The 14,090-nt window shown below is 40.8% G+C and overlaps 1 long non-coding RNA gene across 1 annotated transcript; it reads left to right on the top strand.

Annotated features, from left to right (window-relative positions):
* The first annotated feature begins 676 nt into the window (after window positions 1-676).
* Window positions 677-14,090, top strand: LOC120754714 (uncharacterized). The gene is made up of 4 exons (XR_005701530.2): window positions 677-1,046; window positions 12,335-12,413; window positions 12,829-12,986; window positions 13,604-14,090. It is a non-coding gene; the product is annotated as an uncharacterized LOC120754714 (long non-coding RNA).

Below are 14,090 nucleotides of genomic sequence, written 5' to 3'. Positions count from 1 at the left end.
TGATATCCATTCATATGTCTGTGAATAATCCTGCTTCCACTTGGTCTTTTCTTTCTGTGAAAGCTTCTCCATATTTGAAGATGTTTTCTCTTAAACTCTTTCAAATCCAAATGCTTTTTTTTAAATTTGCTCCTATATTAATAAAGGAATAAAAAAACCCCAAACCCAAGGAAGACTGGAACTAGCTGTAGTGACATAGTCATATATTTAACGTGCTGTTTTTATTAACACTACCCAATATAGTGTTTGACTTCTCTCTGACAGCTACATTAACTTGAGTTCAGTGCATTAACAGTTTTAATCTTCCTCTCATATAATTTGCTGATGTCTTTATAATCGTGATTTTGATTAAATCTGGATCAATATGAATAAATTTTCCTCATTTGATTCAAGTCAGATTTATTTCTCAAACACCCTTGGCTTCTGTACAAAAAAATCAGCAGTGAGGTTTAACTGTCTCTTCTGGCCCGTGAACAGACTTCAAGTGCAAAGTTTTTGATGCTTAATTCGAGAAATATAATACATTTTGAAAGACTCAATGTTTGAAAAGTGTTAGAAAGTGCAAGCTATGAACGCCTGGCTTTGCTGACCTAAGGAGAGCTAACTACACTGCTATGACGTGGTAGAAACATAAGCAAAGGTAGGGGAAACTGCTGGGATAGTGGGAAGAAGCTGGTAGCTGCTACCAGGAAGAAAAGCACATGCAAAGACAGAAAAACAGATCTGAGCTGGAACCAGCAGTAAGAGAAGTAGTTTTGTTGGAGCCGTGACTGAAAGCTGAAACATTATAGACTCCTAAGAACCTTTGAAAACAGTACATGATCTCATAGTAACCTGCAGAAGGCAACTGGATAACACTTTGGACTGGATAACAACCATTTCTAGCCTGAATGACTTACCCATGCTAACGAAGATGGAAATGGGCTTTCACATCCAACTCTTACAGGGTTTTCCTGTATGTTGTCTAAAATGGATTTTCATTTTACCACCGATGGCAAGAAATTACCCAGCTCATAACTAGGATGGAATAAACCTACCTAATCCAGGTATGAAATGGTATTCTTTGAAAATAATGTTTTCCCCTAGCACTGTTTTTCCCAATCTGATTTGTAGTGCTGATTTCCTGTGTGTCATTAACATGAAATGGATTGCTGAGTGAATCTTCTAATCTGGGCTTCTGCTTGACTAAAACCATCCACTTCAAGGATTGTCCATATCACATCAGCGAAAAAGATCTCATTGCTTGTTTTAAAATTCTGGATTGGCACTGGTATTTTAGTCAATCCCAAAATTTGTTCTCGTTCCTATGAGACATATACTTAAATGCTTGTCTTCATTTCCTTATCCTGGGTAGGATGCTGGATATCCTGTCTGAGAGTTGACTGGATTATAGTTATGCATAAAAAAGACTGCTAGAGGATTTCCTTGAGCAGATTTAAAGGTTTTTGCAGACCCTTCACTACAGACAGTACCTTTTCCATTCTTGTCCCAGATTTGCTGATACAGAACCAGCAGCTGGTTTTCTGTGTCTTACTTATCTTCCAAAATCACATAAATGCTGTACCTTTGCTTCAGCTTCATGCATCTCTACCCCTTTCTTGCCCCTTGCTAAAACAAACAATTTGTGCTGTTATGAAAGTGCTCCTGCTCAAACTGTGTATGCATGCAGATGATCTTCTGTGATAAGATACTGTACAACTTAACAGTGCCACACACTAAACACAGCAGCATGCAGGAGCTCACATGATGGTCATTTAATATCCATGACTCACAGTCCACAGGACTAGGATTCCAGCCAGCTGGGATTTGTTCTAAGTGGCATGAAATGACAAACAGTGCATGATATACAGCTCAGATACCAAACATGGTGGCCAAGCTTTTACAAAAACATGGCTCCTTGCCCTCTCTGTTAAAAAAAAAAAAAAAAAAAAAAAAAAAAAAAAAAAAAAAATCATGCAATAGATTCACCCAATGACTACTGAATATTATTTTTCAAAAACTTATGAAAAATTAAGTGCCAAGATAAACAGGACGGTATCTTAGCCTTTCTATACCTTCGCTGGTCTCTGGTAGTTTTCCCTTTGTTTAATTTTTCAGTTTGAGTTGGAAACTGATAACTCCTCTAACTGTGCTTGTGATACCTCTCCCTGATTTTTGTACATAAAAACTGAAACTTATTTTCCCTGGCTTGATATTCAGCTGGGATGTTATACAGTTGTGGAGTGCAGGAGGGATTAGATGTTACTCTGTGATTCACCCAGTCCCTGAGGACAGCTATATAAAGATCACCCTCTTCCCCTTGGCCCCAGGGAAGCTAGGGGGCAGATTATGTGCTAGCAGAAAAGACGAAGGCATAAAGAAAAAAACTCACTGTCTGCAAAGAGGCTCCTGGAGCACACATTCCCCTGCTCTCACATTGTACGGAACTGGGAAAAAGTGCGCTCCACTGTTCCCCTACAGTTGGCATAGCCATAGAGGGGCAGTTCAAGGGAGAACAAAGCCACTAAAAGTTTTCTTTCCCACATTGGGACTGCCGCTTTCACAGAAGTTTCTCAAGGTTTCCTTTTCCAAGGAGAAGAAGGTGATGGGAAAGGCAGGACCCAGAGACCCTGCTGTTTACAGATGCTTTTTCCCTATGGCCTGGGAATCCTGAAATGTGATTGCCTTGTAAGGGCAGGTTATTTTCAGCCACTCCCTTCATTATGTTCCTATTAAACCCATGGCTCAAGTGGGGCTTCTGTGCTGGAGAGATTTTGCACTGGCTCTCTGCCCGGCGATAGATTGCACTAAGGGTAGACTCCGACAGAAATAGGTGGATATGTGTGTAGACCTCCAAGCCTTGAAACAAGAATATCACTGCTAGAGGTCAAGGTTTGAGCTCGCCAGTATTTCCCTCCTCTGCTGAAGTCAGTTGATGCTCCCTTGCCAGCGCTGGCTATTTTTGTAAGTCTCCCAGTGGTGGGGATTTTCTCATTTCGGACCATGTCACAGAAGTGACACAACTTGGGATACTTTTGCCTCTGAGACTTTATTAAGAACTGCAAACTCTGTATTTTCATGCTATAATTTTTTCTAGGTTACTTGTTTGCAAGTAAGAAGTACTTCAATTTTTATAAAATATTTAATTGTACTTTAATGTGCTTTGTCTGAGGCTTTAATATTTTAAAACTATTATTTTTTCCTCTGGAAACGCTAGTCTTCCCTAATTTCTCAGAAACAAAGATTTGAAAAGAAAATCAAGATTATTGGATTGCAGGATTTTTTTTTTTTTTTTTTTTTTTTTTTAGCAGATATACAACAGTTTTAGACGGCTTTTCAAAACACTTGGAATTATGGATTTAAATCCAAAAATTGGATATCTGGTCCTTTTCCATAGTTTTATGGAAGAATCAAGATATGATTTGAAAAAAATTGAAGAAAGAAGGAACCTGAAAGCTGACAGCTATGACAACACCTGCCTCAGCTTTCTGTGCTCTGTGTGGCACATTTAGTTATATTTATACTTCTATTTTTGCATCACCATTTTGTTCTGCATCTCGTCACATGCAGCAGGGTTTTGCTGCTTAAAAGTCTTTGCCAGCTGTAAAGTCACTGCTCCATGTAGGTTGTTTAAGATGAAAAGCCCTTCCAAAATGAGGGTTTGGCCTTTTTACAACAGGAGCAGTGTCGTTTATTTATTTTTTTTCTATTTTTAATTAAGAATTTTGCTGCAGCACTATCTGGTATTACCATTGGCTTTACTAAGGTTTCACTGCCCTAACTTTTGTTTTTAATGTTCATTATGTTCAAATGTGTTTTGTTTTAAAATATGTGTTGCTATTCATGTTACTGAGAGCAAGTTCAAAGTGCCCTGTACAAGAAGGTAATGAGATTTGTGATGATTCCCCATTCCTTGGGGAATTATTTCAGCCTTAGATGGCACTTTGGGAAGGCTCTGTCCTTGCACAAGAAAGCTTGCCTTAGTTATAAGTAGATACTTAATATAGGGCAAGATTAAAATCCTTGGCAAAGGTTGTAATGACTTCACTGGGTCAAGGATTTTACCACAGGATATTGAAACAAAGAAACCAATAGAAATGAACAATGTACGACACTGTCTCCCTTGTGAAGGGAGACCACTTTTGGCATGGGTCTTGGACCTCAACCAAGCACTTTGTCTTCTAAAGTGAGGGCTATAGTGTGCATGAAATGAATCTATACCATGCTACCTGCTGGACTTTTTGGATTGGTTTGTATTTTCTTGGCAATAATACAAGAGGAAGAGAGGGGTGAGTCTGTGGTCATTTCTCCTCTATTAGTAGGTGACATTGGTAAGAAGTGCTTAAAAATTTGTCTGTCTGGCCTCAATTTCTTTACTGATGGGCAGTCTAAACTATATTTGTTACAGGTTGCTGGGCACTGAATTGTTAGATGTCTGTCAGAACACTGCAGTCACCTTTTGACGATAGCTGTTGTTTTCTTCCAGTTTCCATTGAGTATTGAGCTATTCAAGAGCCCATCAGCTAGGCTCTGGAGGCTTACTGATATTTCCTGGTACAAATACGGGAACAATGGATAGGATTATAATTTTCAATAAAATGCTGGGTTACCAGGAACCTGACAGATGAAGATACTTTGCAGAAGTGTTATCTTAACTCCTTAATGTTATATGAAAAAAAAGAAAGGAAAGGGAAAGGGAAAGGGAAAGGGAAAGGGAAAGGGAAAGGGAAAGGGAAAGGGAAAGGGAAGTGCAAGGTAAGGTGACATTGCAGTGAAAATAACCAAGAACATAAACTACCAGCCAACTACCCCACTACAAGACCCTCCCTACACCTACCCGCCCATACCCAACCCCCAAGCCAACCCCAGCACGCAAACTCAAGCCATACAAAGCAACAGAAAAGACAGAAAAGAACAAAAAGAAAAGGAAAAAAAAAGAGTTGTTTGAATTTATAATATTGATTTTTCTCTACCTAGCTCTATGGTTTATTTTTCCAAGGAAGAATGCATTGGCAATGTGTTGGCTAGGGGGAAAAAGGGTATTCTGAGCCCTGTCCTGCATTTTTCAGGGCTGGTAGTGCTTTCTCACTCAGTCTTGTGGAACCCTACCTCCCACAGGCCTGCAGATAAAAGGCCTGAATCAAACCACCTTGCTCATCTAATTCCCAACACTGCCTCTCTCTGTGTATCAACTAGATGCCCACTGTTCCTTCTGTCTATTGTCCTGCACAATTTCTTCTATGCTGTGAGAGAAATACATGCAATTGTGTAAGTCTAGCTGATGTATGCTTCACTTTGATTTGCTTAGTGGTTTTGGTGCACTCACTTTTGTTTGCCATCCTCTCCCTAGTCTGGTTCTCTGACTGGGGGCCATGATTAGAAGGTCTACATGGATGTAATGGTTTCTGGTATTAGTGAAGTCAGGATCAGATGATGTTCTGAACAGGGGTTTTGGAGAAGACATATGAAACTGCAAAGAAGTTGAAGGATCTGTTTCACTTAAAAAAATGTCAAAAGAGTCTGAAAGGTCTTTAAATGGGAAGTATTGTAGGAAACCACATTCTCATCTGTTTGATGACTGAGTGGTTTCTCTTGTAGAAGAAAGCTCCAATGAAACTTGCTATCTTTTGCATCTTTAGTTTAGCAGACAGAATGAAAAGAAAAAGACAGATATCCTGTCTGCATGAATCAGATTGTAGAATTCAGTATCTCACTCCACTCGCATCTTAAAGGTCTTCAAAAATCCTTTGAGACAAAAGGAAGGGAAAATTGGTGATGCTGGGAGACATAAACCATTACAGTTTTGTAGATCAAATTTCTAGATAGAATCAGATTGATTTGTGTAAATGAATTTGCCAGGAAGGGAAATGAATGAAGAAATACCCAGCTTCAGAGACCCGGCATGAGGCTAGGTGGGAGCTCATTTCACAGTAAATTCTTGTGTGTTCATGTGAATGCTGGTGACAGTGACATCAGTGGTGGCACAAACTTACTCATCATTTGGGAAGTGAGAGATGGCACAGGGCAAGGGGACGCAAACAGCTTCAGCAGAACACTTCCAGGAGAAGAGAAAGTGACTGGTACTTGTCCTTCTGTCATCCATGAAGATTGATGAACTTCTCTGCAGCTCTGTCCTGGCCTTTTCTCTGAAAGAACTCTGCTAGCTCTCTTGTAGTGGCAAAAATAATTAAAAAGGAGATCAACTTCAGAGGAACATAAACCACACCAAAAGTCTGTCTCTTTCATGATATCCCCTCCATACTTCACTGGCAGGCATTCTGCTGTTCTAATACCTGTTAATTCTATTTCTAATCAGGTCTATAGCTCACCAAAGGGTGTTTTATTTCTAACACAGGTACATTTAATGGTTTTGATCTTTGGCTGGGGAAAGAGTTTTGTGCTACGAAAAGAGATTTTAGAAGAGACTGGAAGACATGGCCCTGGAAGTTCAATAGTTTTTTATCTTTGCTCAAAACCACCATAGAACATGCATAGAACTACACTACTTTGAACAGCAGTGGATTTTACAGAAACAAAGTTCAGAGTAGTCATAAGTATATTAACTTTCATTACAACTCTGCTTCCTGCAATGTTTGAAAGCTCAGCAAGGTAGGGGCACTATGCTGGTGGCAGAATGGAATTATGAATAATTCTCACTTCCCAGTGCCCCTCCATCACTGTAATAAAGCAAAGAGGACACCTGGCTGCTGGGGAAAGGCAACCTCTGAAAAGCAACTATACATACATCCAGATGTATTGCCTCTTTTTGAGGGCAAATGTATCTCCTTCTAACTTAGGCTGAAGTTTTTCAGTTAAATAAGGTTTGATCAATTAATATTTAGTTGAGGGTGAGTATTTTGCAAGTATTTTTCATTACTTTGTAACACAGGTGTCCCGTAGAATTCCTGTCTGAATTGTTGGATTCCTGGCAAAGGAGGTCACTCATTACTCAGGTCCAAGGGAGGTCCAAGAGGCATATTGCCATATTTTGGGTTCCTCACTAGAGTCTGACGTTTCTCAAAACTGTAAGTCTGAAGGCTATCAGAGGAAGGAGGCTCTGAAAGCTGCAAGGTTCCCCACCACAGAAGGTCCTGCAAATCCTGGAGTTGCTTCCAGGCACTGTAGCTGTAGCACTCTCGTGAAGCTATCGCAGTATCATGAAATTATCGCAGGCCTATGAATCACATATGCTGCCCAGAGCCTATAGAAGGGGGCCTGCAAACAGATTTCGTGTTGGAATAAGATTAGTATGTATCCAGTGGTGATTATGTTAAGATTATTCTGAAAACCAGGCCATTCATAAATGCACTGATACAGCTTCTTATGCCTTCTAAAATTTCCTTGCTAACAGAAGCCCCTCTATTTTTAGCTCTACTTTGTGTGGCTGATCATAATCCTGTCCGCAGTTCTCCACGAGCAGCAACTTTCAGTGAGGTTGAAGAGTAATGTAAATAATGAGAGTTTCAGGAGTCAGGGCTGTACTGTGGAACACATTCCATCTAGATCATCCCTAGCTTGTATTGAAGGAGAATCAATGACAGTCTTGTCAAGAAAAAAACAATTTTCCACAGTTTTTCAGAGTCTCGCTGAAACTGTATTTGGAAAACAGCAATCAAGGTATTCAGTCTTCATCCTCTTATTCACAGAGATAGCTTCTTTACAATGCCATACCTATATTAAATTAGGATATGGGGCTTTCACAATTGTTCTGCTCCTGGAAAGGTCACACTGGGCTGGCTTGCACAGCATGAGGAGCGAACTTCAGGGATTCACTGAAGGACTTCCACGTCAAGAAAATTTGCAAGTATTATCACAACTGGATCTGAGGTTATAAGGAGGGAGGTGCCTGGTGAGTACTTTGAATTCTAAAGGACCTTATGGCCATCTATAATGCTTACAGTAATGTATGGCAACAATCAGGCAGAAATAAGGTTGCATATTTCCTTTATGAGCTTCTGGTTATTCCTAATAATAACACCTTCTAGCACTGTAACTCTGTTCACTTCTCACAGTTTGGGTCTCTCAAACTCCTGTACTGTATGCTTTAACCCTTCAGTTTTTCCAGTTTTTCATTTGCCTTATTTCTTTTCCAAATATTCATGTCCTTATACACTGAGAGAGCTTGCACAAGACTAAATCAAGCCAAAAGAAAACATCTGGATATGTCAAAATGGGGATAAATGGAAGTCTCAGCTGGATTGTTCCATACAATTTTGGATACCATACTTCAGAAAATATGTGGTCCAAATGGATGTACTCTGCAGAGATTAAAAAGAATAACTGGAAACTGTGATCAGCAAGGAAAACAAAAGCAGAATTAGGTTTATTTAGTCTGGAAAAGAGAACTCCAAAGGAAGGCAGGAGAAATATTCCTTAGGTATGCAACCACTTGCTGGGAAGTAATAGCTTGTTGTCAGAGCATTCACAATGCATAAGACAAAAGATCTAAACTGCAGTAAAGGAGATTCATGGCTAAATCAAGGGGTAAAGTATGAAAGGGTACCCTAGCACTGAATTATATGGCCTGAGAAAGCGGTAATTCTCCATCATTAAGGGAGATAGTTGCTGTTTGTTTTAGGCAAGTATTTCTCAGTTATGTCTCGACGTGGGTTAAAAGGAGAAACCAAGCTGATTTTTGAGAACACTTCCAGCCATATTTTCTATGTTTTGGAAGTAGGGAAGGAGAAAAATGGTAGAGTTTGGAGGTGAAACCTGAAGAAACATCCAAAGATTATGATCTTTAACTTTGCTCTTTTATTGGTAAATACCACATACAGAATGTAAAGGAATTACTTGTATCTTCCCTGATACATGAAGATTTCAAAAAGTAGCTGTCTGCTCTTCTGTTTTGAAAAATGTGATGAATTGATAGCCCTGTTATTATCTCTCTCCATGCTCTGTTACTGAAAGAACAATTGAATAAAGTTATAATATTTATCTCCTAGCAGTTTTAGGTATTAAGACTCAGGCAGCGCTGTCAACCCTGCAATGGACTCTCACTCTGATCTTGTGCAAGATTCAAAACATTTGTAATGCTCTTATGCCTTACAGATGAAGCATAAGCTATTCAATACAGACAGTTTGATCTATGTATTTCAAGAAAATACAAGATATTAGTATCTTACTCATTATTAGTATTTTTTTAAATGTCCCCTAAAACCTCCTTTGTTTTCTGTTTTTGCTTTTTCCAATAGAGGTTTTACCACCAGTATGTAAAAATTAGAGTGATTATAATGTAATAGGTATTTTTTCCTTTTAACTTGCTTTCCTATGAAATGGCACTTATGCAATCCTTCCTTCCTTCCTTCCTTCCTTCCTTCCTTCCTTCCTTCCTTCCTTCCTTCCTTCCTTCCTTCCTTCCTTCCTTCCTTCCTTCCTTCCTTCCTTCCTTCCTTCCTGCCTGCCTGCCTGCCTGCCTGCCTGCCTTCCTGCCTTCCTGCCTGCCTGCCTTCCTGCCTGCCTTCCTTCCTGCCTGCCTTCCTTCCTTCCTGCCTGCCTTCCTGCCTTCCTTCCTGCCTTCCTGCCTTCCTTCCTTCCTGCCTTCCTGCCTTCCTTCCTGCCTTCCTTCCTTCCTTCCTTCCTTCCTTCCTTCCTTCCTTCCTTCCTTCCTTCCTTCCTTCCTTCCTTCCTTCCTTCCTTCCTTCCTTCCTTCCTTCCTTCCTTCCTTCCTTCCATGAGATCTGATAGAGGGTCAGAGATCTTCAGCATACACTGCTCCTAGAAGCTACATGAAATTAGGCACAGAGTAGGAAAGGGTGATACTCTTAATCTTTATGTAGGGAGAAGTAGCTGCCTAGGTTATCTGCCAGAGAAACTCTTGGACAGGAGTTGTGGTTGATCAGGAAATGCTTGCTGCAGGTAACATGGGATCTTGCTCTGCAGCAAGATTTTTGGTCCTGTGTAGACTCACTGGTCAATAATAAAGGTACAAAGAAAGTTTAAAGGTTACTTATCACAAGCACAAAAGCTGTTCAAAATTAGGCTGCAGGAGTTCATGGACTCATGTGCCTATTTTTTTTCATGTGGAGAAACTCAACTGAAAAAAAAAAAAAAAAAAGATAAGAATCCTATGAGTGAATTTGAAAACAACAAAAGCTGGGAAATCTAAAGGTAGGTCTCTGTAGACCTGCATATAAACCATGTATCATGAAAACACTAAAAATATAGTGCCTCGTGCTAAATTTTATCATGATTGTTTTAAAAATCTATTGCAACTCAAAGCCTTTAATGTTCCCCCTAACCTCTCTTAAAAGTTTGTTTGTTGCTGGCTTTTCTGGGTGTGAGGAAAGCAAATGCCACATTGGCTGGCTGCCGCTTCTCTTGGGCACGGTCACTGCAGGTTGGTGCTAGCCATTATTTGCTTGTTTTTCAAGTGTTCTGGAGCAAAACGATGAGACAGGAAGCATTTGAGTCTGTCTGACACCCCTGTGCCATGGACCACACTGGAGCAGCTGGGGCTTCTTATTTTGCTGGGTAACCCTTGGCTCAGGCCAAAGTTCCTTGGTACTTTTTCAGCTCTCCTGTTGCATATGGGCTAGAAAAATTGTGTCAGGTTCCTGAGTGTGTTAGTGAGCCTTAGCTGCTATCATCAAACACCCAGAGGGCCTCCACTCACATGTTCTGCTCAGGGGCTCCTCTGCGGCTCTCTCTGCTGAGTTCTGCTCCAGCTCCAACTGTGTTTCAGCCACGCCTGGCCATGGCCCCTGCTCCTAGCTCGACGTGGGACCTGCCCTGTCACTATGGACTTGCATGCTGATCATGAGAATGTGTTTGAGTCTGGCTACTGCTGTCAGACCTGGCCCGAACCTGGCTTGATGATTTGCATATAAATGTCACTAGGAAATGCTTGGGACTACAGGAAGCCTCACTCCTCAGAGGTGCAAGGCTGTTGTTTATCTTAGAAAGATTGAGGTGTTTCTACAATCTGACTTCTCCTCTGTCCCTTCTGTGAGGAAAATTAGCCTCAAAATTAGATCAAGCAAAACATTGCTATTTTGGTCAGCCTGTGCACATGGATTTGCTCTTATTCTTGTGCATCCAAAAAATCATGGCTAAAATCAGATGTCTACCTGCACATACAGGTTTTTACACATGTGGGGTGGCACACTGCTGCTAAGGCATGGCTTGCTATTGCTAACCCCTTCCCCAGGGACTGGAGCTATCCTGACAGGAGATAGTGGGACTTAACAGTCTTCGAATTTCAGTTACAGGTGGAGGAAGGGAGAGAGGGAAGGAGATCTGGGTGTTGTTGCTGTCTGCTTCCCTGTGCACAGCACATATTTCTGCATGGATTTCCAGCAGCAGTCATTGATGATCGCATCAGCAGTAATGTCCCTTGATGCTTGCAGTCCTTCTTAAGGAGCCCAGGGATGGTAGCACTGCATGGAAATGGGGCTGAAAGCAGGAAGGAATACTGTTGACAGGTGAATAGAGAGCAGAAGAGCTGCTCTGTGTGTGGAGAAATTCTATCCAGCCTAGCACTTTGTCTCTGATGAGCCAGCAGCAGACCCCTGCAGAAGAACTAAGGAAATGGCCATTTCTGGAGTGACTCCTCCCCTGCTACATCCTTCCTTCCTGTCTCCAGCAGTCCCTTGGCTAGAATCCAAGTTGTTCTGTCTGAAGACTCCCAATGGACATGACCATCATGCATATGCTTTGGGGCAACCTAATTTCAGCCTTCCAGTACCTGAAGGGAGCCTATGAGAAAGACGGAGAGGGACATTTTACATGGGCATGTAGTGATAGGACAAGGGGGAATGGTTTCAAACTGAAAGAGAGTAGATTTAGACTAGATCTTAGGAAGACATTTGTTACTGTGAGGGTGATGAGGCACTGGAAAATGTTGCCCAGAGAAGTTGTGGATGCCCCATTCCCTGGAAGTGTTCAAGGCCAGGTTTGATGGAGCTCTGAGCAACAGGGTCTAGTAGAGGTGTCCCTGCCCATGTCAGGGGCCTTGAAATTAGATTACATTTAATGTCCATTCTAACCCAGGCCATTTTATGATTCTATGATTCTGTGTTCATTGTCTTTCAGAGACGTTTATTATGCCTGCCTAGCACAGAGTAATACCAAGATGCCTAATTTCAATATGCATTGTGCAAATCTATCCTCTCTATTTTATTCTTCCATGCAAGGTCTTCCTTTCTAGAAATCTACCTAGGCCTGCCAGGGCATGTTAAGAAAAATATAGTTTTATCAAACCTCCAATAAAAGACCCCTCACAGCCTGAGTCTTCCACAGTTCTGTGAGGTTTTGCTGGTAAAGTTTGGGTTGTTTTGCTGGGTTTTGTGTTCTACCATGGAATGGAAAGGAAGAACCTTTTCAGCTGATATATGTGGTTTCATTTCTTTTTCAGGGCAGAAGAGAAATAACAAGTCACCTTGTGCCTAGATCATTTGTTCCTGGAACAAGAAATCTTCCATGGCTGATGGAGGGTAATGTGACCACACTTGGGAATTGTCAGCCGTGACTTGTGTGGCTACACATGCAGTGGGTGGAAACACGGTAGCTTCCTTGTTTCACTTTGCCATGAACTTCCCAATCTAGGAACTCTGATTCACGTAGTTTCCCCACTGAAATAACACAGAACTTCATCTGACTAACCAGGCTTCTGTAGACAAAACCAGACCCAGACCAATGGCTCTTTTGAGCTGGCTGGAGCTAGGGTCACATTTTTAAAGCTACTAGATGTATGGCTAGATGGGCTGAATTGATTATTTATCTTTATATATGGATTATATGGATTTATAAATTCCTTAGTATTTATTTATTTTTTATTTAATGTACTGTTCCTGAGGTTTTTCCGGAACAGCCAGTGTTATTTTGATTTGCTCTCTCCATCTCTTCCAGTAAAACCCAACCAGATGACAGTGGAGAAAGGAGGAATTTTCTGAGGTTATTTTCTGCTTTCTGGAGATAGACAAGAAGTTCCACTATACTGTTAATGTAAGATCTGCGGTTCCCAGTCACGGGAATTGCTTGCGTGCTTGAGACTTTTGTGGATTCAGGTAAGATGGACAGTGGTTCTCTGGAACCAATGTGTTGTTTTAGGATGACATAACAAGTGCAACCATCACTCAGTGTGTGGCTGAACAACTTTTAAGTATCATCCTTCTTGGAACCCACGGAGATAGAGGATGAGGTTTACTATTTAACAGCTGTTGGTGACCTTCTTTGCTCACCAATTTGGAGTCAATGATGTTCTAATACTCTTGTTTACCTGGCAGCTGACATTTTAGAGGCAAAACAAAGTTTGGATTGTCCCCTGGGCTGGTTTCCAGTGGCTTAATAAAATGTTTCTTCATTGTCCTATATTCTGTTCTGGTCAATAAAGCCCCATGGACACTGCTTGTCTCTGATCTCTTATTTTTTTCCTTGTAACTTCCCAGCTAATTCTTTAACTGGTGTATAATTTGGTTGCAATCCTTTCCAGCAAAAATTGAATTAATGAAGATATGTCTCTCAGATATGTCTTTCAAGCAATTAAAATTTGCGTAAGATCTTAACTTCAGACTCCAAAAAGAAAGTATTTAAAAATTGCAAAAAAAAAACCACCTAAGAAAATTAGTTTTCATTTTGGGAAGAGCGAGGAATGCTTTTAATTTAATTATTTTTATTTGTATAGCAGACTATATCGACCTTCGAAAATGGTTGAATTGAGGATATTTCCTGTCAATGAAGAGATGGGTTTGAGTTGAATTAAATCACTGCTTAGAATTCCACCTTAAATTCTACAAAGATGGCACTTGCTTAAGGTTCTGAAGACGGGAATATGATCTGCTAAAAATCAGACAAGTGAGCAGAAACAAACTATGACTTCTGCCCCAGGGGTAACGGAGATGGAGATGAATCCTGACAAGCACACACATGACAAGAGCTAGGCAGAGCAAGAACGCGTGACTCACAAATTGTAGTGGCACGTTCTCTCCAAGGGCCTCGGTGTGCAGTAATGCCTGAAAGATCTCAACCAGGATCACATGATGCATACAGCGGTTGGCTGATTGTTGAGCCATATAATAAAACCCCAACAAATTAAGTATAAAACAGCCTCTGGTGAGCTATAGCTCTAATTAGTAATAGAATTAACAGGTATTAGAACAGCAGAATGCCTG

This window comes from Hirundo rustica, chromosome 1 (assembly GCF_015227805.2).
Source record: "Hirundo rustica isolate bHirRus1 chromosome 1, bHirRus1.pri.v3, whole genome shotgun sequence".
Taxonomy (NCBI): Eukaryota; Metazoa; Chordata; class Aves; order Passeriformes; family Hirundinidae; genus Hirundo; species Hirundo rustica.
The sequence above is the reverse complement of the archived record's forward strand: the minus strand, read 5'-3'. Positions and strand labels throughout refer to the sequence as shown.